Genomic DNA, 22,014 nt, shown 5'->3' with positions numbered 1-22,014 from the left:
CAGATAATCCAAATATCTATTGTTATTATTAAATATAAATATATTTTAATGTAAAATATAATACAGTAAATATAAATATTATTTACTATTAAAATAAACAAGCAATACTATATTATTAACATTATTAGTAATAATATCACTGATTAATAATTCAATATAGATTATACTTATTAATGTGGGCTCATTTTAACATCCATACTACTTTATTTTGTATTGATGAATTAATTATAATTAATTACTTATTGCAAATAACATTCATAAGAGCTAATAGTGATAATAACAAGATTGCAGCTAATAGTTATAATTAACAATATTTTATCTTGCCATTACCCAGCCATGGACTGTGTGTTGTGCTTTAATTTTCTCATATAATCTTTATACAACCTTCTAAGATGGAGACCACTGTCACTGCTGTTTTGTGGATGAAATCTTCAGGGGCTAAGAACTTACCCCAAGTCCCACAGCAAGGAGCTCGCTAGGTCCTTGGAGGACTGGAATTGGGATCCAGGCTTCTCTGATAGAAAGGTCACGTTTTCTCCTTGGTTTCAGGGCTCTGGGTCCTCACTGTGCCGCTCACGTTAACACCCCCAAAAACCTACACATTCTTGGCGAGTTGGCTTTGTGGAACCTTCCAAGGATAGTGAGGGATGGGCGGTTTCAATGTCTCAGAAGCGTGGAGCCACTGGGGCCGTTTCTTCAGGCCAGAATCTTGCCAACGTCCCCCACTCTCCCCCATGTCTTCTGAAACTTGAGTCAGCAGCTGAGCAAAGCCACAAAGACGGTCCCAGGAGGTGTGGTGTGACCAGGAATAAACACAGGCAGGGAACATTCGAACCAAAACGCACTGAAACTTGACAGCCAGGACATGCCAGGACACGCCAGCTCCCGGCTCATAAAGGTTGCAACTTTTATTGTGTGCGTTCAGTCCCTTGGTTAAAATACTACTATGAAAATTATACCACCTGCTGACATGACTGGGGTTCCCTGCTATTTGGGGGTACGGCACTATGCAGGCTCGACTGAGGGAAAGGGCTGGGAAACCACAGGCAAATGGACATTTTCTTGCCCTTGAAGGGAGGAGATGCAGGGTAGGGTTAAGGGGTGGAATTTCCCTGGCTCATTCCATGACGCCAAGACCAAGGTTAGAAATGAACTGAACCACCTTGTAAAAAGCATTATATATAAAGTCATCTGTTTACCCCGGCCGCTGCTGTCACAGGCCCGCGTTCCTATCAAGGGTTTAAAGCAAACACTGTGAGCAGCTAGCAGCTAAAAGAACAACACAGTTTCTGATTCTCTCCTAAGACCCGATTCACTTACAAAATGGGCTTATGAACTTAAAATTATGGGAGGTGGGGAGGGAGCGGGAAGACAAGAACCCTTTTATTTAGCATATTATTCACAATGAAAATTGGCACAGAAGCCAACCACATACATTAACATAGCTTGGGCAAGTTTAAAGCTTATGAATACATTTCTGTGGAAAAATGTGAATATGGAAAATCCCCTCTCTTATTTTGCCCTTTCCAAAAAAGCAATGAGTTCTGGGCTCCATGTGTATCTGTAACCTCACTTAGAAACCGGGGAATGCCAAGTGGGACTGACTGGGGGAGCCCGGGCTGAAGGGAGCCCAGGGTCTGCTACCTTGGAAACCAGAGGAGAGGAAGCGGGGAGGCCCAGGACTCTCTTGCAAGTCAGATTTCCTCCCGAGTCACAGCGGGGAAGCCCAAGAGAAGAAGCTGAGGTTCTCAGTGTCTCTCTGGCGATACGGGTGTCTGCTGGAGGAGAGGCATTATAATCAGAAGAAGAGAGGGAGTGAGATCTGTTTCTAATCATGCTTAAAATACACCAATTCAAAGGGAAGTTATAGTTAGAGAATTGTACACAGCAGTAACCAGGAGTCTGACGTGGCGATCTTGTAGTGGAATTTTATTCATAGAGTGTTTCCTTAAGGACCCTGTTAAGTATTAAGAAACAAGGTAATTCATCCTCCTCAAAACTGTCCTGAGGATAGAGGCGTCTGCTGATAGTTCTTCTTGTTTCAGTTATTTTGTGGGCTCCCATGGACGCTTTGCCTGACAGCTTCCCTGGAGAGTGAGGGATTTAACTACTCATTCACAAACAGGGGAAACAGTTGAGAAATAAACAGGCTAAGGAAATTGTCCACAACTACAGAGCAACATCTGTCAGTACATCTATCTGCCTGCCATCCATCCATCCGACCCATCCACCCATCCAGTCATCCACCCACCCACCCACCCATCCATCCATCCACCCATCTATCCAACAAATAATTTATTGAAGGTCCAAAGGGCCCTTGCCGATGCACATGTGAAGGTCTATAGAAGCCCTGGGGAAAAACTTACAATTTCTGAAACTCTTTAGCTTAGCCTGGAGAGCTAGAGCAGAGTTGGTTTGGTGGAAGAGGCAGAGTGTGCAAAGGCCGTGAAGTAGGGAAGAAATAATTTATGAACCAAGTGAAATGCAAAGTAGACAGATAGACAGACAGATAGACAGATATTATATATGCAACCACTTTGCTGGAAATGTTCAAATAAGCAAATCTAACAATCAGAAAACAATTGATACATTTCTAGGAAGCACTCAGCAGGTAATTATTGAGCACCTACTCTGTGGCAGACTCTGTACCAGGCCCTGGGAACACAGATAAGCTCTTTCTATGCTCACATCTGCTCCCAGTCCAGCTATGAAGGAGGCACATAACATTGTATCCTCATTGTGGTAAGCGCTGCAAGCTCTGTGAGAGCTGTTGGCGGAGAACACGGCTGGTCTGCAGGCTCAGAGAGGAAGAGGCACGTACAAAGGCCCTGTGGTAGGACCCGGCTTCTGAGGAAACATCTGAAGGCCAGTATGGCTGGAGAGGTCGGTCATCTAAGGACTCAAAGGCTATGCTGAAGGCAATGTAAAGTCACTTACAGCTTAAAACAAGGAAGACTCTCTCATATTTACTTTGTAACCTACGCTCCTGGTTTCTGGGAGTAGAAAGGCAGTCATTCAGGCAAGGCAGTGGGGGCATATGAATTAGGACCTTGCAGGTAGAGAAGGAAAATCTGAGAGATGGGCTTAAAAGCTGTATGGAGAAGAAGGTGCTGCAGGAGGGAAGGAAAGTGGACCCTCTCCCTGGGAAGCAAAGCAAGCAGATGCCTCCCCCCGAGGCTGCTGGAGGCAGCGTGAGCGTGGCAGGGGTCAGGGTGGGAACAGGGCAGAGGGAGGCCCCTGCCAGCAGGGGGCGTGGGTGTGGCTGGGCTTTTTTTCTGAGTCTAGCTCCCCACCCAACCAAGAGGAGAGGAGATTTAAACTAGCTTCCAGAATGTCAGATATGTCCGTGTGCATTCTTATCTTTCCTGCAGACTAGGTTTTTCCATTCTTTTTGTGCTGTGACATTTTTAGTCCTTAAATTCAAAAATGGAAGAAAGAAATGGGAAGTCGTTGATATTGGGAATTACGGTTTCTCAGGTCCATTTGAAACGAAATTCAGCAAAGACACTGATTAATATTAAAAGACTACATTTCAAAGATACTATGAAAATTATTTTCAACTTAATTTTTGAAAATCACAAAAAATAAGAGTTCTGGTGGCCTGAAATCATAGTGCCGTTCCCTTTGGCCCAATCACAGACGCCATAGCTTTTCAGAGACTGCAAGCTTCTCCTTGCATGCACATGGGAATATGACCTGACGGCCACCACTGCCCGTACTTGAGATGTCACTCTGCCTGTGGGTCACCCATCACTGCCTTTATTGTAGGAAGTCAGCAATTACTTTGGATTTTTTGTTAATGAGTTTCAAAAATGGCTAATCAGCATCCTTTAAATGATTAAGAAGTTGGGTCTGGATATCATATCGTATGAATCCATCACAATTTTACTCAATTTAGTGTACAAATTTGGCAAGTGATTTGTTTTTAAAGTAGAGCCAATATCATGTTGTCAATCTGTTACTCAAAGATTAATTCTGACCATCACTTCTTAGAGCAAAATGGACCAAGATCTCTAAAAGGAAATAATAAGATAATGATAAGTTTATGGATCTCATAACCACCTCCAAATATCCCAGGTTGCTTGTGTGTGTGTGTGTGGAGGGGTGGTTATAGGAAGAAGGTAGGTAGGCAGAGAACAGAAGGTGGTTCTTGTTATTTTTCAAAACCAGTTCATCTTTTCTAATGAGTCATATCCCTGTGTCTAAGCCAAGTTCTTCCATGTCCCCACTGGCCTCGGCTTTGGGAATCCTGGCTATGACTCATGGGTCACAATCCTGAAGACAGAGTCCTATATTTCTCCAAAAACAATTTACGCCCCTCAGCCTGTGATGCAATGATACAACTCTGTATAAATCAGTGGGAGCTTTTATGGGTTGACTAATATGTTAACACCCTGTGATCCAGGAACGAAGTGGCCTAAGTTGTTTTTTGTTTTTTTTTTTTTTTTGGCCGGGGCGTATAAATTGTGTCTCAAGCAGCGTTCAAGAGTTTTCAGTGTCTTTTAAGATGATGTGGCAGAATGGGACAACACGTGAACGATTAATACGCTTGACTTTGTGCAATGCTTAACCATGTGTTGGAAAAAGATCAATTTCTGTGCATTTACATCAGCTCTCAACTTTCTGCCATCATTCTTGGAACTGCAAAGCACCATCCCCAGCTCCCGGGACAGGAACTAGAAATTATAAATCTCTGAACTTCATGACTTGTGAACACAACGTCAATCACCTTCAGTTTCATTTGAAGGACTGAGTGAAATCCTTATAATACTTTTTTTCCTAACACTAAAATTTCAGCTTTGCAATGTTTGTTACCCAGTCTATAGGCTGCCAGAACCACTTCTCGGCATCTTAATAAGTTCTTTTTTTTGTATTTATTTTTTGGGGGGGTCATTAGGTCTATTTATTTATTATTAGTTATTTTTTTATTTTAATCCAGGACCTAGTGCATGCTAAGCATGTGTTCTACCACTGAGCTATACCCTCCCTGCCTCTTAATGAGTTCTTAACAGAGGCCAACCAGTATCTTTCAGTATTATGAAGACAGATAGGAAAACATCATTTGTACGAAAAAAAAATGCAAAGAAACAAAATCTTAAGACACAAACTCTTTTCAATTCAATAGATCTCTTATTAAATGGTTAGAGCTTTGAAACGAACCCTGAACGGCAAATGTGTGTTCTACAGTAAATTACAGTGCTGGGGCCACTGGGTTGAAAAAGGTACTAGTTCTGAGGAGAAAATGACCAGATGGATTTAGTAGCATCTGACACAGGCCCAGATTTGGGGAGTAGTGGTTTTAGCGCCATTCACCTGCCATCCACGTCCAACTTCCCAAACCAAAATACTAAAAATTATTGTACTGTAAATAAGATGAAATGCAATATTAACATAACACATTATCTAACGTATTCCCATTGCCATAAGTACTCTGTGTTCTTCCTTGTTTAAGAAAGCTTCAATACCAAAAATCAGAGAAGCTGACTGGTGAAGGTCATCTTGACACCAGACACTTAAGTTCTCTCACCCGGAAGCCCTGTGGCTTCGACATTCAGCGCGTGTCAGTGACTTCCTAATGTTTATTCCTTCGGACCCAGAATCCTTCCTGAGCTCTGGATTACATTTTTCAGCTGTTTATTGGACATCTTCATCCCCAAAATGGCGAACTCAAGAAAAAAAAATTAATACTCTGAAAAGATTCATCTTTGGACATTTTCTAGTCCATTCATGGCCTCATCGTGAATCCAAGCTGGAACCTTACAGTTATTCTTATATTTCTTTCAACTATTTCACACACTCAGTCACCAAATCCTAGCGATTTTAACACTTGACGTCTGCCTGTGGATTAAATCTAACACCTTTTCATTTGGTACTAGTTTTCTATGATTGCATGACCAATTACCCAAAAATCAGCAGTTTAAAATACCCCAGTTTATTATGTCACAATTTTCCTTGGTAAGAAGTCCAGGAATGGGTTAGCTGAGTCCTCTGGGTAGGGTTTCACCAGCTGCGTTCTCATCTGAAGGCTCTGGGCAGGTATCTGTCTCCAGATTCTTTCAGGTTGATGACAGAATCTCGTTCTTTGTGGTTATGGAACTGAGATCCCATTTTCCTGGTGGTGGTCAGCTGGGGGCTTGCTCTCAACAATTTGAGGCCCACGCTTCATGCTTCATCTTCAAAGCCAGCAGCGGAGAATCCCCCTATATCAAACTCCTCTCACACTTGGACTCTCTCTCACTAGGAAGACGCCAGTCCCTTTTTATGACTCAGCTGATTAAGTCAGGCTCACTCGAGACAGTCTCCCTTTCTTAAAGTCAGCCAATTTGGGACCTTAATTATTTCTGCAGAATCCCTTCAGAGCAACACTGAGATAAATGCTTGATTGAATACCTGGGAGAAGGTGGGTGTACACCAAGGCACGTGGATTTGGAGGGATTATGGGGGTAATTCTGCCCTCCACATTTTCCAAGGTCACTGCTTTAGTTGCGACCCTGACAATTTCTGTGTCAACTATTACTATGACCATCTGACTCTGCCTTGGACTGGATTCTCTCCAAAGCAGAACGTGAGATAATGCGATGAGTTTGGGTGGCTTATTTGCAAGGTAATCCCGGGAAACACTCATGAGGAAGCGACGGAGTGAAACAGAAAAGGAAGAAAACCAACACAAGGTATTGTTGTGGGGCTGTGTTACCGCTGTGAGTGACTGGGGTTCAGCGCCACTGCTAAGTATGAGGAAGCTGGGGTATCCATCTCCCAACTTCCATCATGGTGGTTTGAGAGTTGCTCCCACTTGTGCAATAAATGATCCCTGAAATTTTTTCTTCTTGTCTAACTAAAAAAAAAAAAAAAAGATCTGATCCTGTCACTCCTCTTTCTAAAAATATCTATGTTTATACAGCCAACCAATATTTATCTTGTTTGTTGCAAAATACGACATGCAGTGCCGTATGATGGTCACTGTGGATTCGACAGTGAAAAGACAGCCACGTAGGGAGCTTATAATTGGAATGATCCAAAAAAAAAAAAATTCCAAATTCCTTAGCCTAGACTGGGTCTTTCAAAATCTGATGTCAAACTGTTTTGGCAGTATCTTCTCTAATCTGCTTCATTTAAATTAGCCTCTATTCAGGCTACCCAAAGTTCTCAGTGTTCTTGGAAAATTTTGTGCTCTTTCATGGTTTCATCAACTTTGCTCAACCTAAAATGTGTTTCCCTTCCTCCCTTCCAGGGAAACTCCTATAAAATACCTGAATCCAAATCTGCTTCCTCTGTGCACTGTTCTAATACCTCGGCCTCAGTAACATCTATCGCTCGTATTACTTACAACTCGGGGCCCGTTGCACAGGAGGGACTTCTGGAATAAATGCATCAAAAACCATGAACAAGTAAAGTAATATTAGATTGTATTCTTTCCAACATGAAGAATTGTTTTAAGATTACTTTTTGTTTCAGATTTCCATATATGTCATTGTTCTTGGTTTCGTTTCACTTTTATCTATCTAGATAGATAGATTATGGAGATAGGTAGATAGATAAAAGGAAGATAGACAGATAGATAGATAGATAGATAGATAGATAGATAGATAGATAGATACAGAGATACAGAGATAGATACAGAGATAGATACAGAGATACAGAGATAAATAGGTAAGAGATGGATAGACATACATCTATGAATAGGGAGTTAGCTATACAAAGAAGCCAAGTAGTAATTTTAAGGAATAATTTTTAGTTGGTTTTTGATATTCTAGGATTCAATACAAGAGCTACCAGGTCAATGTGTCCTTAAGGCTGTTTTTGTGGCTGTTGTGTTTGTTTTTTGTCCTATTGAGGTATAATTGACAAATAAAATTATATGTATTTAAGATGAACACCTGAATGTTTTAATATACCTATACGTTGTTAAATGACCCCTACAATCAAGCTAATTAACTATGTGAGATGATCCATCATCTCACATAGTTACCTTTGTGTATGTGGTTATGTGTGGTGAGAACATTTAAGATCCACCCTCTTAGCAAATTTCAAGTGCATATTATAGTATTATTATAGTATTGTTAACTGGAGCCACCATGCTGCACATTAGATCTCCAGAACTCATTCATCTTGCATAACTGAAACTTTGTACCCTTTGACCCACATTCCATCTCTCTCATCCACCAATCCCTGGCCACAACAGTTCTACTCTGTTGCTTCTATGGTTATTTTAAATTCCACGTATAAGTGAGATCATGTGTTATTTGTCCGTCTGTGACTGGCTTACTTCACTTAGCATAGTGTCCTACAGGTTTATTCATGTTGTTGCAAATAGAAGGATTTCCTTCTTTTTTAAGGCTGATAATAATCCATTATATATACCACATTCTCTTTGTCCCTTACTTCGTGATGACACTTGGGTTGTTTCCATAGCTTCGTTATTGTGGATAATGCTGCAGTGACTGTAAAGGTGAGGAGATCTCTTTGAGATACTGATTTCATTTCCTTTGAATAGAAAACCAGAAAAGGAATTCAATACTGGATCATATGGTAGTTCTATTTTTAATTTTTTGAGGATTCTCCATACTGTTTTCTCCAACCTGTTTTCCAAATTGGCTGTACCAATTTACATTCCCACCAGCAGTATACAAAGGTTTCATTTTTCTCCACACTCTCATCAACTCTTGCGATCCCTTATCTTTTTGAGAATAGTATCCTAACAGGTGGGAGGTGCTATCTCATTGTGGTTTTGACTTGTGTTTCCTCAATGATCAGTGATGTGGAGCACTGTTTCCAAGTCTGTTGGTGTATCACATGTCTTCCTTCGAAAAATCAATTCTTTCCTATTTTCAAATCAGGTTATTTGTCCTCTAGTTACTGAGTTCAGTGCCTTATATATTTTGGATATTCACCCTTACCAGATATATGGTTTGCACATATTTTTCTCCCATTCCATAGTTGCCTTTTCACTCTGTTCATTGTTCCTTTGCTGCATAGGAGCTTTTTAGTTTGATGCCATCCCATTTGTACTTTTTTGCTTTTGTCACTTGTGCTTTTGGGGTCCTATCCAAAAAAATTTATTTCCCAGACCACTATCAAGAAGCTTCTTCTGTGTTTTCTTCTAGTAATTTTACTGTTTCAGGTCTTATACTGAAGTCTTTAGTCCATTTTGAGTTTATTTTTGTATGCAGTGTGAGATAGGAGTCCAAATTTATTCTTCTGTGTGTTGATATCGAATTTTCCCAGCATCATTTATTGAAATGACCGTCATCTCCTATTGTCTGTTCTTGGCAGCCTTGTTGCACATCAATTGATCATAAATGGATGGATTTATTTCTGAACTCCCTATTCCGTTCCATTGGCCTATATGTCTATTTTATGCCAGCACCATCTTTTTTGATGTAATATAATTTGAAATCGGGAAGTGTGATGTTTCCAGCTTTGTTCTTCTTGCTCAAGATTGCTTTGACTATTTGCAGTCTTTTGTGGTTCCATATGAATTTTAGAATGTGTTTTTCTATTTGCTATAAAGAAGGCCAGTGGGATTCTGATAGGGTTGAACTGAATCTATAGTTCACTTTGGGTTGTGTGGATATTTTAACAATGTTAATTCTTCCAAACCATGAACAGGGAATGTTTTTCCATTTATCTGTGTCTTCTTTCATTTCCTTCATCAATGTTTTATAATTTTCAGTGTCCAAGTCTTCTACTTCTTTGGCTGAGTGCATTTCTAAGTATGTTTTTGTGGCTTTTGCTATTGTAAATGGGGTTGTTTTCTTGATTTCCTTTTTAAATAGTTTGCTGTTTGTGTATAGAAACATCACTGATTTCTGTATGTTGATTTTGTCTCCTGCAACTTGGGTCTGGTTTTAAAGCTGAAGGTCTTGTAGACATTGGGGGTAGATAAGCTCTGCCAAGTTTTAAATTTTATGCCAATAATATCCCCTTTCTTTTGACAAATAATCTTTTCAACATATCTTCGCATGTTTTCTTTGTTTTTTTTTTTTTTTCTTTTCTTCCTAGACAAAGTATTTGGGAGCATGTTGATAAGTATCCCTGACTTAAAAGGCTATATATTTTTTTAAAACTAGCTTTATTCCTGTGAAGCCTCTAGCACATTGCAGACATAAGTAATTTCTGTTAAACGATATGAAGCCATTTAAAATCACAGTGGGCCCATATACCAAAAGATGCATTTTAACCAAAAATGCCCCACATTCACTCTACCACTGCAAATAAACTTGAGGACTCAGAAATTTGAGGTACATAGTTGGGATTCCTTTTGTTTCCCTTGAGTCCCTCTTGGTTCAAGAAAACTGCCAATTCTAGAAATATTTCTCTTACTTGAAACTCTCCTTTTAATAACTGTTATTGAGTGCCTATTATAAGCTAAGTACTGTGCTGTGCATTGAAGTTTCAATGATAAGAAGATTGAAAGAAATGCACTGAGGAAGAAATGTTAATTACTTTGCCTCAATAAATATTCTACCCAACAGGCCTGACTAATTTGCTAAATTCAGCTGGGAAAGGCCTGACTTAGTGAGGCTTTATACTTACCTGGTAATGGCTAATTTTTAGATATCAGATAATTCAGAGGCCTATGTTCCCAATACTGAAAGAATACTTTCCTGGGTTAAACAGGCAAGCTCAAGGTCTCCCAGAGGTCAAGAAAAGCTTAAGATACTTTCTTTTTTTTTTTTTTAAGTCCCTATAATACTAAAAAAAAAAAAAAAAAAAAAAAAAAAAAAAAAAATTATATGTTATCATTTCATTTGAAAAACCTGCAAAATATTTCAGGTATTTACCTTGAATTGGTAACACTTTTAATTAAAAATACAATGCAATATGATAGTGACAGTCATAAAATTGGTATACGTATTCATAAATAATATTACTTCACAGTTCATTAGAGGTTAAATGGTTCTGAGGAAAGGACACATGTTAAAGCCGTAGAATGAAGATCTTTGGATTCACCTTTGACCTCTACAGCAGTACTCCTGTGTGCATGACCTCCTTTGGAGAAAACGGCAAAAGATTTATTTATGCACTCACTTGAACACCAAAAGCAGAAATGTGAGGTCTCACCAAAGGGCCCAGTGACGTCCCCTTGGAGAAAAGAGAAGAGTGACCGAGGTCCTGGAGTCACCGTCACCCAGGAGCCTGGCACACATGAGGAAGGATGCTTTACTTCAGAACTACTCCCTGTCCTTGAGAACTAAGGCAGACTTTCCTTTCCTCACCCACAGACCCGAATCCTTCCTGCCATTAATCACGACAACCCCTTTTGATGTGAATAGAAAGTATTCTATTACCACTTAAAAACCAGTACTCTGGGCTTGCGACACATAAAGGTGATTCCCAATCAGAGGAGAATGTAATACCAGGCTTAGTGGGCATGAGACAGATATGTGGGAGTGAAACAAGGAAGGATAGGAGGGGGAGAAGGAAAGAGGGGGAAGAGAGGAAGGGGGGGGAGGGAGGAAGGAAGGAAAGGAGGGGAGGAGAGATGGGGGAGGAGAGATGGGGGAGGAAGAGGAAGTCAAGAACGTGATTCCTCAAGGAAGAAGGGACAGGAGACCTTGCCTCCCAGACAGAAGCAGAAAGGTGCAAAATCTCCAAGGGCCTTTCCAACACAGACGTTGAATCTCTGGCTTTAGTCCTTCCCAACAATGAAACGATAGGAGAATTCAGGGCCCGGGCACTGCTCCGGCATAACTGTGGACAGATTTTCCCCCATATGTTTACAGAATTCCGAAAGGACAGAAATAGCCATTGAGCTCTAAGCAGTTTTTGTAAAATTACCCTCGCTCTGAGAGGTTTTCATTCTACCCTGGGGACTCTTTGGTGAAATCTAAATAAGTGGAAAGATTCAGCTATTTTGGAGTTTTCCTTGTGCTAAATAATATTCTGTAGATTGGATTAAAAGCAGAAAAAAAAATGTAGATATTTTCACATTCACATAAATCAAAATGGCTGAATGTTGAAAAACAAACAAAAAAGGGCCCTCAGGCTGAAACCAATTATGGAAATTCTTAGCCGAAAGGGATAATTTATTAGATCATTTATAATGAGCACAACGAGCAAGTGAAAACTGGTGTCCCTGACCTCAGCTACCACAAACACTACGATGTTTTCTATTTATAAAAATGATCACAATAAGGTTTGTGGAGGCTCCGGGTGGGAGGGGCTGGCCGAAGGGTCCACAAGGGCCCTGCCTGACCCGCCCTGATCCCGGAGACAGTAGCTACACGGTCTCCGTGGTGACAACTGTGGATGGCTTTTCTTTTTTCCTTGACTCCATTCATTGATTTCATGGGCTTTTAGGAGATTATTTTTTAAACTAATTAATTTGCAAAAGTAGAATGAGAAAACCCTCTTGACCTGGATGGTTCCCCCTTGTTCTCCAGATAGCAGCTCAAACATCACTTCCTCACAGAAGCCATCTCTAAGCATAAACGCCCAGCAAAATCAAGCTAAATATTATGCATGATGGTCCCCAATCACTTTCTGTCTCTCTCTTAGACTGGAATTCCCAGAAGCCCAGAAACAATATCTATTCCACTCAGCATGATAGCCCCACACCTAACCTTTGGTGGGTACTCAGCTAACATTTGTTGAATGACTGAGTAAAGGAAAGCAAACCAACCCTAAACATCTACATAATATAATTGCTTCATTAGAAAGATTCTGATGGCAAGTTACAGAATGCCCAATTGAACTCAATAAGATGCCCAGAGGTAGATGTTTCTAGAGTGGTAACTCACCCACATCAGGGCACTGAATCGACTTCCCTGGGTTTTTCCCTCATTGTCACAAAATGGCTGCCACAATGATGAGCACTCATCCTCAAATAACTGGGGTTAAAGCCACTAAATAGAGAGACAAGAGATCACTTCTCAAACATCAGTCTCTTATTAAGAAAGAAAATCTTTCTTCAGAGATCTTCTGACCAGACTTCTTCTTCAGTCCCCTTTGGCCAGGATATGATCACATATCCTTAGCCTATCTGCAAGAAAGCCTGAGAAAACAAGAGTCTGGCATTTTCCATATCCATAATAAGGGGAAGTTTCTGTGAGCAAGAAGGAAGGGTAGGCAAAACTACTGGGCAGCAATCAAGGGTCTGCCAGAGCACCCTATGACTGTATTCTTTACTCACCATTGTTTTAAAAAATATGTCATTAAAATGTGAGCTTTGTGTGCCCTAAGAACATAGGAAGGACACGTTCTACACACAGCCTTTCCTGGCCCAAGCATGCAGGGAAGCAGGAGAATCCAAAAATGATTCACGAAGTTACAACCAATGTCCAATAGGCAAATAACCCTGTCAACATGATGACCTTGAAGATGATTTTGAACTCTTATTAGATCAGAGAAATGTGCAGAAACGTATCCTGTTTTGTCTTGCCATCTTTTGGCTGATGTTATTTAACTGGTGGTGGCTGTGCCTTAGTGACTGTCATTACAGCAAAATGGTTTTGCTGGATCTGGAGAAGTAGTGTACCCTGCCCTTGTTATTTTTTTTTTCATTCTCAATAAATGTAAAAGTTGCTTTCAAGGACCTACCAGATCAACCAAAACCCTCAGGGAGCACCATTAAGTAGACATTGTTTGGAGAACCAAGAGGAATACGGGCTTTTATTTATGTGCAGATGCTGAAGACAGATCTCACGTCTTTTACTTCCTCTGTCCTTTTAGCTCTATATCTAAACCTGGTTTAAAAATTCCTCAATTAGCTGCAAAGTGCTGAAAGATCCTGTTACAGCTTTGTTGCAGGAACTGGACAGAGCTGGGAATAGAAGGCAGCCCATACCATTGACTTGGAGATGAAGGATGAGTTCCTTCTCCAACTCAGAACGATAGGAACATGAAAGCTCCACTCAGGTTTTCCCAGACCCGGAAGATTAGTCAGTCCACTGTTCCTTGGAACCATTAGTCAGATCGGTGAATTCATTCCTTGGTGGGAGCTCAAACCAGCCTTGTCCAGTCGCTGCAATCCTGAGCTCTCCTCAGCACAGGACATCCTAACTTACTGTGTTCCCCAGGATCACCTGACATTCTGAGCAACCCTCTGGATAATCTACCTGGTGGTTTGGTATTACAGGAAATTCTTGGTCTCTTTTGTGACTCCTTCACAGGAAAAACACGTCCACTGTGCTGTTAAGGCTTTTTTCCTAGTCGCATCATGACCTACCGTACATTATCTTCTCTTCAACTCATTTCCTGTATTTACAAACCTTGCTAGTTTCAAAAGTTTAAAACTCTGTGTCTCGAAGAACACCCCTCCCTTTTCCTTCCCTCCTGCCAGGCCCCATACACCAGGCCTCTCTTGCCTTTGCAGTGATCTGCACGTTGCTCTGTGATTGATACAATCAGCCTCTCACGACACTCCCATGAGTATCAGCTGAGGATGCGTTGTTCACGTGCGTAAACATTAGAGATGGCAGCAGTCCTTTTGAAAATTTGAAAAAGGTTCCATTTTGAGAACTTGGCATTTCCCAAAGTTGCTGAAAATGTTTGATAGAATTAAAGCATATTAAACGTTAAAAAAAAAAAAAAAAAAAAAAAGGAAAAGGTAGGCAGTGCATTCCCTTGTGTGGTCCAAAGGCCATCTGCCGCAAAATTAGCTGAGGAGCTGGTTATGAAATTGCAAATTCGTGGTCTTCTTAAGTGTACTAAGTCAGGCTCATAAGCAGTGGGGTTTCAAAAAGTGTGTTTTTGGAATCTTTCTTTTTGTCTTCTTCTCAAGGTGATTCACATACATCCTTGAAGAACTGTTAGCATAAGGCATTTCGCATCTATCAATTTCCCCAATTCATCAATCAGCCTGAAACAGAGGAGGTGAATGGGTCATCAAAATGTGGCAAAGGGAAGGTGTTAGTTTCGAGACACAGTTCAGGTCATGGCTGTCACTGAAAGCATCCTTGTGCCATGGACCTCGTTGGCAGACTAGGGAAGCCATGATACATCCCTTCTCAGATTAATGTTGTCAAAAGCATGAAACAAAACATGCGATTATAAAGAAAATTAATTATATTAAAGTGTAATCCTATCTATGGGACCCCTTGGGGACTCTGTGAACACCAGATGAAGGATCCTCGCGCCAAGGGACAAAGTAATTCAACTGCTAAGTGGAAACGACAGATCAGATTGGGTTAGAAGCTATCTGAGGCTTGCAGCCTAAGTTAGGATTCATCTCGGCAGGAGAATCTAAAAGCGCTTCATAGAGAAGAGGCGTTGAAGATGAGAACAAGAGTGTTTAGGGATGGAACCCTCCGCAAAGGGGTAAAACACATACCCCGTCTCCTCTGTCTTCTCTTTCTCCCTTAACCTGCATACAAACAAAAAATACTCTTCCATTTTAAAAGTCTTACCTTGGTCCTACATCTCCCTCTAGCTATCGTGCTCGCTGTCTCTTTTTTCTTAGTGAAATATCTAGAAGCCATCTACACTTCACTCCCCTCTCGCCGAGGATCTGCCTTCTGTCCCCATGTCACCATTCCTGTTGTTTCTGCCAAAGTCACCAACCTCCAACGCTGCTGACCACCTGCTCTGTTTACAGTCTACTAATTTAACTTCCCGGCTCCCCTCTCCCTGGCTTTCTCACCAGCCAGATGCTTCTTTCTGGGCTCCTATTTCTCCATCATCTCGAAAATGCCTCTCATCACCAATCTGTCCTCAATCCTCTTTCCTTCACTTTCTTTCCACCGTCATCTGGCCTCGTCACCCCCGCCCCGCCCCGCCCCGCCCTGCCCGGGTTAGGTCTTCACCTTTATCACTGGTTTACTGCAGAGTTTGCCCTAACTCACCTCCCTGGCTTCTGCTTCCTCATCCATCTGCTCTCTACCTGCTCTCTAGGTGAAAGCATCTCTCCTTCTTTGGAGCTGACCCTTCTCTGGTTTCATAACATTGTTTGCCTTATTTTTTTCCCCCAAATGCCCTCTTGGAAGCCACTGCTGTCTAGATGACATATCTTTCTGTGTGTCCTGGTCAATTATCTCCCCTTCTAGACTATAAGTTCCTGGAGAGTTCACAGGACTTAGCCTACCTGGGTCCTTTCTGTCCATCCTCCCATCACACATACAGAAGAACTCAAACATTCTTCATCAAATTAGGGAAGTTGCCTTAAGGAAGAAAAGGACCGATTTGAAAAATGAAAGCATTGAGCAATCTATCTACCAATCTGTGGATAACCACAAACTACTACCACACATTCTCTGCCTGTCTAGACAATAAATGCCGTGAGGATGTTTATACAATGATACAGAGTAATAAAGGACCTGGTAGAGAGAAAAAGATGTTCAGCTAATCATGTCTCGCATTTCAGCATGGTAAAATAAAAGAAACCCCGAATCGCCTATCAGCTGCTAAGAGCCAAGGTTCATCTCATTCATTTACCATTTTATTCATTCATTCAACACATAATTTTGAGTGTCCTCCACATGCCAGTATGCCAGGCACTGGGAATTCAGCAGTAAACAAATATCCACAGATCCATCCTCACAAAACCAAGAGTGTGATGGGAGAGGCAGACAGTAAATAAATACATGCTTATAAGCTGTGAGAAATGCAGGAAGGAAAACTTTCTTGAAGGATCGATGGAACAAAGGACAAATACACATTCTATTTCTACAGGGTCTTTGGGTCACTGGAGAGCTGAACTTGCCCTTGTCTGAATCTTGAAGATTTCATTCACCCTCTTTACTGAAGGTTTAAGCTAGAATTAACCCAAGAAGTTAACTCCTTCTCTTCCCTCCAAGTTGGCCTTGACCCTCCAGGGGGAGCACTCCCATGGCATGAGGGGTGGGTGCCCGTCTCCCCTGGTCTGGAGTGAGCCTGTCTTTCTTCACACCAACACGACCTTTCATGATCAAACCCACTCACTGACAACATGGCGGGGAAACAAAAAAGGGCTCCTTCTAGCAAAAGACTTTTGCATGGCCCGACATTATTCCCATCCCTTTTCGCATCTCTCTGGAAAACGTCATCACCTCCTCCAGGCAAGTGGCCTCAGGGGGGTTCAGCCCGGTTTTCTTGAGACCCGTAGCTATGCTCCTTTTCTTAGAGGTGGGCATGACAGCAGAAGAGGAAGAGTGGTGCTTCCCTGGTCGGTCCCTGGACAGACAGCCAAGGACACTAGGACAGTGTTCTTGCTCTTCTCTTTCCTCCTTCCTTCCATGCTTCTTACTTTCATCCCAACCTCCCAGAATTAGCATATATCACACCAAGGAAAGGACAGAGAAAAAGCAGCAGAAAGAACAAGAAAGGAAGGACGAAAAATTCAAATAGCAAAAGAGAGGTAAGTAGGAAGGGTGATTTTTTCCATAGGAAAGAATAAATTGAAGCACTGATGTTGAGATGGAAGGTGTCACCAGCCCACTTCACCCCCGACTATCACTCAGCTGAATAAATGATGAACACCTGCTGTGTATCAGGCAATGCGCACAAGTCCTAATATAATAAATGCAAAGAATTCTGGAATTGTTAAGCACATTCTGTGAGCTTGAGAGTGGGTTATTGGCATAGATTCCCCATAGTTGCCCCGATTGATCTGGGCCAGTGGTTTTCCACCTTGGTAGCATATTAAAGTGTTTTTTTTTTTTTTTTTTTTTTTTTTTTTTTTTTAAATAGCAATTCCCAGGCCCCACCTCAGAGATTCTGATTTACTGATCTTGGGTGGGCTCAAGGCAACAGTAATTTTTCAAAAGTTGATTTTAATGTGCAGACAGGGCTGAAAGCCATTGGCCGAGGCAATAGGTCAGATCATTCTGAAAGCTATCCAGTCTAGTCTTCCAGAGCACAAAGAAGGACCTCTTTTCTTATACTCAACTCACATTCTGGAGAACACTCTTTGATATGCTGGAAGGAATTTTTCTCCCTCCAACAAGAACTAACCTTGACTCCTAGCATCCCCATACGTCTAAGCTCTCCTGCAGATGCAACGCGTGGACAGTGTCTTCTGTTCAATAACGGGGCTCTCCTTTGGCTGGGTTCCCAGTCAATATCCCTGCACGTCTTCTCCAAGCCCCTCCCTTCACAAACCGTGTCTTTGTAGGACAGCGTGAAATGTCAGTTTCTGTTGGTAATCTACATAATTGCATTACTCAGCCACCAAACCTACTCCTGTAAAAAAAAAGACTTAAGAGATACCTTTTCTCTGAGCCAGAAAGGTGGGACAGTGGCACTCCCTTGGTTGCGGCTGGTTTTGGAAGGAGCCTTTATTTACATGACAAATGTCTCTGAAAATAATGGTCCCACCTCCTTGCTGGGCCTTCCTTCTTGGCGGAGCAGGTGCTCATCAGGAGACAAAATCTCACCCTTGATGGTGGAATTGGCACTGCCTTCTAAGTAGGCCAAGGAATTTGGAGCTTGTCTAACCAGAAATTCTTACCCACTCCCGAAAAATGCGTATCCTGTCCGTCCAAAGCCTGTTAATTAGCACCTGCTTCTACTTCTGAACTCCTGTGGGATCTGGCATGATGCGCTCGTAGTTCCTCTGATCTGTACCGGCCACTGCCCCCTCGTGAACCAGGGCAGTCACATGATGTGTCACCTGATTGACCAGAGAGGGTGTTACATCCTTGAACCTAGGTGTGACTGCCCAACAAAACCATTAGAGAGTGCGTAAGAAAGGATGCAGCTGGAACTTGGCCAGGAACTGAATCCAATTAACCTGACAGCCATAGATTCCTTCCCTGAAAAACTAGAGCATCGTAGACTATTAAAGCTAAAGAAGACCTTAGAAATCACCTAATCCGGATGTTGTTTACATTAGAGGACTCACTGCCTCTGATTAGAATCAAAAGCAACAGGACTTCTTTCTAGAAAAATGCGTGTACAGAGTTTTCACAAGACTTCAAGAGGCTGGGTCACAAACTCCATCAACTGGGCCTATGACTCCCTGTTGAAGAACCCTGATGTAATCTTAACTCCCACCCCGCCTACCACCAAACACACCTTTTACAGACGAGGACACTGTCCAGAGACGCATGCGGTTCTCCTAAGGGCTCATAGTTTAGTGGCAGAGACACAAGCTCTAAATTCTCATTCTGGTCCCTCAGGACCTACCCAAGACCCCTGTCCCAGCATCTCCTTAGAAAACACTTGGGGGCTTACTTTTTCTGAGACCACTGTCCTTTGTCTTAGGATTTCTATTCATGGGCCTTCCTCTGTCTGTAGGCTGTGCCCATTGGCAAAATGGGCAACCATATCCCTTTGACTGGCAGACTCTTTCTCGGGAGTAACCACTTAACCTACTCAAAATTCTTCCAAGCTTAAAGCCTTGGGGTTGGAGAGCTTTAGAGCCAGGTCTTCACTAGAGCACCACCTGGTGGAGCATTGCAATAAATCCTGCCTAAGCAAGCAGGAGATGCCAATCACGCAGGGAATAAATAGCCTTTACCATTCCTTCCATATTTGATGTCAAGAGACCAGTTTTATCCACTTTTTTTTGCTTAAGAGCATTTTAAAATATCACCAAATAAAACCGTATTCGAAAATTAACTGATTACTCCAAAAAATCAAACTTTTATTTCCTAGCTCTTTACATAAAGTTGATCATCTTGTTCGTCCCTTTAACTACAGATAAATTCCAAAAGCAGGGGCAAGAAGTTTTTCTCTTGGAGTCATGATTGCCAACCTCATTCGGCAAACAGACATGACCTCAAGTTGGTGAGGTTTTCCTACAACACCATGATCGAGAGACAATGGATTCCATTTCTATCTCCACCACGTAGGAGCTGCGGCATCTCAGGTAGACCATTTAATTGTTCTCGTCTGTGACATAATCCGAGGCAATGACGGTGGCATTTACTAGCTCGATGACTTGGACACATTATCACTCAAACTTCCTGTATTCCAGTTTTCTCTTTTCTAAAGTAGGAAGACAATAATGCCACTCATCTCTTAAGATTGTTGCAAGGATTTAATTGCATACTTTGTTCAGTTTTGTGACATCTTATGTCCATAGCATGATAGTGGCTTTGTAGAAAGAGCTTATCACAGTCACTGAGACATCTGAAGCGACCGACACACTTTCCCAAAGACACTGGTTGTTGGGGAATGTATGAGATTATACATATCAAGCACTCAGTATAGTACTTTTGTTTATTAAAATTCAATGGAAATAACTTAATGGTTAAAACATAACTTCACAGATTGGAGTATCATGCATCAAATGGGCATAATATTAAGACCTAGAAAATTAGATGTCAGTGAGGGACGGCAACCAAGCAAGAACTATCAAGTTCACCCACTTCCTTTGTAGATGATGAAACTGAGGCTTAGAGGTACTAAGGAACCGTTGAAAGACACACGGCTATGACATGTAGCCCAGAGCACAAGTCCAGGGTTCAAGCTCTCAGCTCTCTCTCTCTTAGCAAGACTGTCAAATGAGAAAGGAAAAGGAAAGATTTTGAAGAGTTAAGTGCACAGGACAAGCCTTTTTATTAGTCAACTTAAATGGGTCTCTAATCTTTGCACGCTGGGCACTACATCTCAGGCTCCAACGATGGGCTGAAAATACCAAATTCTCAAAGCCCTGACCTCAGCGGCCATCAGTCAGACTTTTCCTTCTGGAAAGCCCAGAACCAATACGCATCTCTGCGTGTGGTTGGACCTGTCTGCCCTGGCAACATCAGGGCTCCAGGCCACCCGGCACCATCCCATCTGGGAGCTGGGACCTTCTCAGTGATTGGAAGCTTCACAATCCTAAGACTGGAAGAGCAGCAGACGGAACAGCAAGCCTGGCAATGACACCAGGAATAGAGGATAATTTTCCAGGAAGTTCATGTGTCAAAGCCCTCACGCCGACCAGCCCTTCCCAGCCCTGGGACAGAGCTCAAAAACAGGGGGAGGGTATAGCTCAGAAGTAGAGTGTGTGCTTAGCGTGCAGGAGGTTCTAGGTTCAATCCCCAGTATCGCCACTTTAAACATAAATAATTAATTAAATAAGCCTAATTCTCCCCCTTCCGCACAAGTAAATACATTAAAATGTTTTTTTAAGTTTTATATAGTCTTTTGTTTTGCAAATTTTTCAAAAGAAAAAATATATTAAATCAGGATCAAGTGGGATTCCTGTCTTTTCACTCCGACTCCTGCTCCATCCCCCTTCCCTTGGTGTTAGGTGATGCTGAGTGAGAGTGTGTGTCTTGGCGATCTACGTAAGGGAAACCTGAGCTGAGGATGTATTTAGTGTCGGTTTAGTGGGAAACAGTGAAGTGGGTCACAGTCCCTTTCAGGATGTAAGTACGTTATTGTTTTCTACCCCGGTGTGGGAATGGCCCCCTCAGGGCCTCCCACTGCCCACTGCGCAAACTCATCGAGTGTCATGACAAGAAGGTGCAGGACCCAGGACGTGCACGTCATTTCATAGCATAAAAGAGTCCTGTGGTACCATGGCACATGGCACAGTGGCTTTATGGACAGTGGAAGAGAAACAGGGCTTGAATGCAGGGGGTCAGAAGGCAGTCTGTGGACTTGTGAGGTTGTAAGCGAAGGACTCCATTCTCACTGAGCACTTGTCAAAACGCAAGTTCTCGCCTACCAGAAGACACTCAACTTTCCAGCACATACAATGATATATGCACCTATATAAATTTTCTTTCCTTTTGGATGGGAAGCAAGTAAAATAGAATTTATCAGAATTTCTGTGTTTGCAGGGCACAACCTAGTGGTAGCACTAAAAAGAATGGGTCGTGGCAAGTTCTATGCATTTCATCAATAATAGTGACTAAATTTTGATCAACCATGCTACCCTAAAGATTAAATGATCCTTCTACTCTCTGTACAAAAAAAATTACCAAATCTGTTGCCATATGAAGGGACAATGGACAGAATGTAGCCAAATGTGCAGGAAAAAAAAAAGTTAAAGCAGTTAATTCAAAACCTTTTGTGTCATTTTGTGTCATTGTACATAAGACATCTCCAGCTTTCTAGCATTTGTCATTTCTGGTGATTTATGTTTTCATTTTAAATAAAATAATAAAATACTTTAAATATTTTTATGATCATTTCTTCCTCTCCTTTGACCCCTGGAAA

General features: G+C 41.8%; 1 long non-coding RNA gene across 3 annotated transcripts in view; it reads right to left on the bottom strand.

Moving 5' to 3' along the window:
* Positions 1 to 22,014, bottom strand: part of LOC116147412 (uncharacterized) — a 387,098-nt gene that overhangs the window by 3,938 nt on the left and 361,146 nt on the right. Inside the window, exon 4 of one of the 3 annotated variants that reach the window (XR_010376665.1) lies at positions 451 to 1,775. The exons of the other annotated variants lie outside the window; for them this stretch is intronic. This is a non-coding gene — a long non-coding RNA (uncharacterized LOC116147412). The remainder of the gene's footprint in view (positions 1 to 450; positions 1,776 to 22,014) is intronic. 3 annotated transcript variants of the gene reach the window in all.

This window comes from Camelus dromedarius, chromosome 18 (genome assembly GCF_036321535.1).
Source record: "Camelus dromedarius isolate mCamDro1 chromosome 18, mCamDro1.pat, whole genome shotgun sequence".
NCBI lineage: Eukaryota > Metazoa > Chordata > Mammalia > Artiodactyla > Camelidae > Camelus > Camelus dromedarius.
Note: the sequence above shows the minus strand (reverse complement) of the source record. Positions and strands in the feature narration are given on the sequence as shown.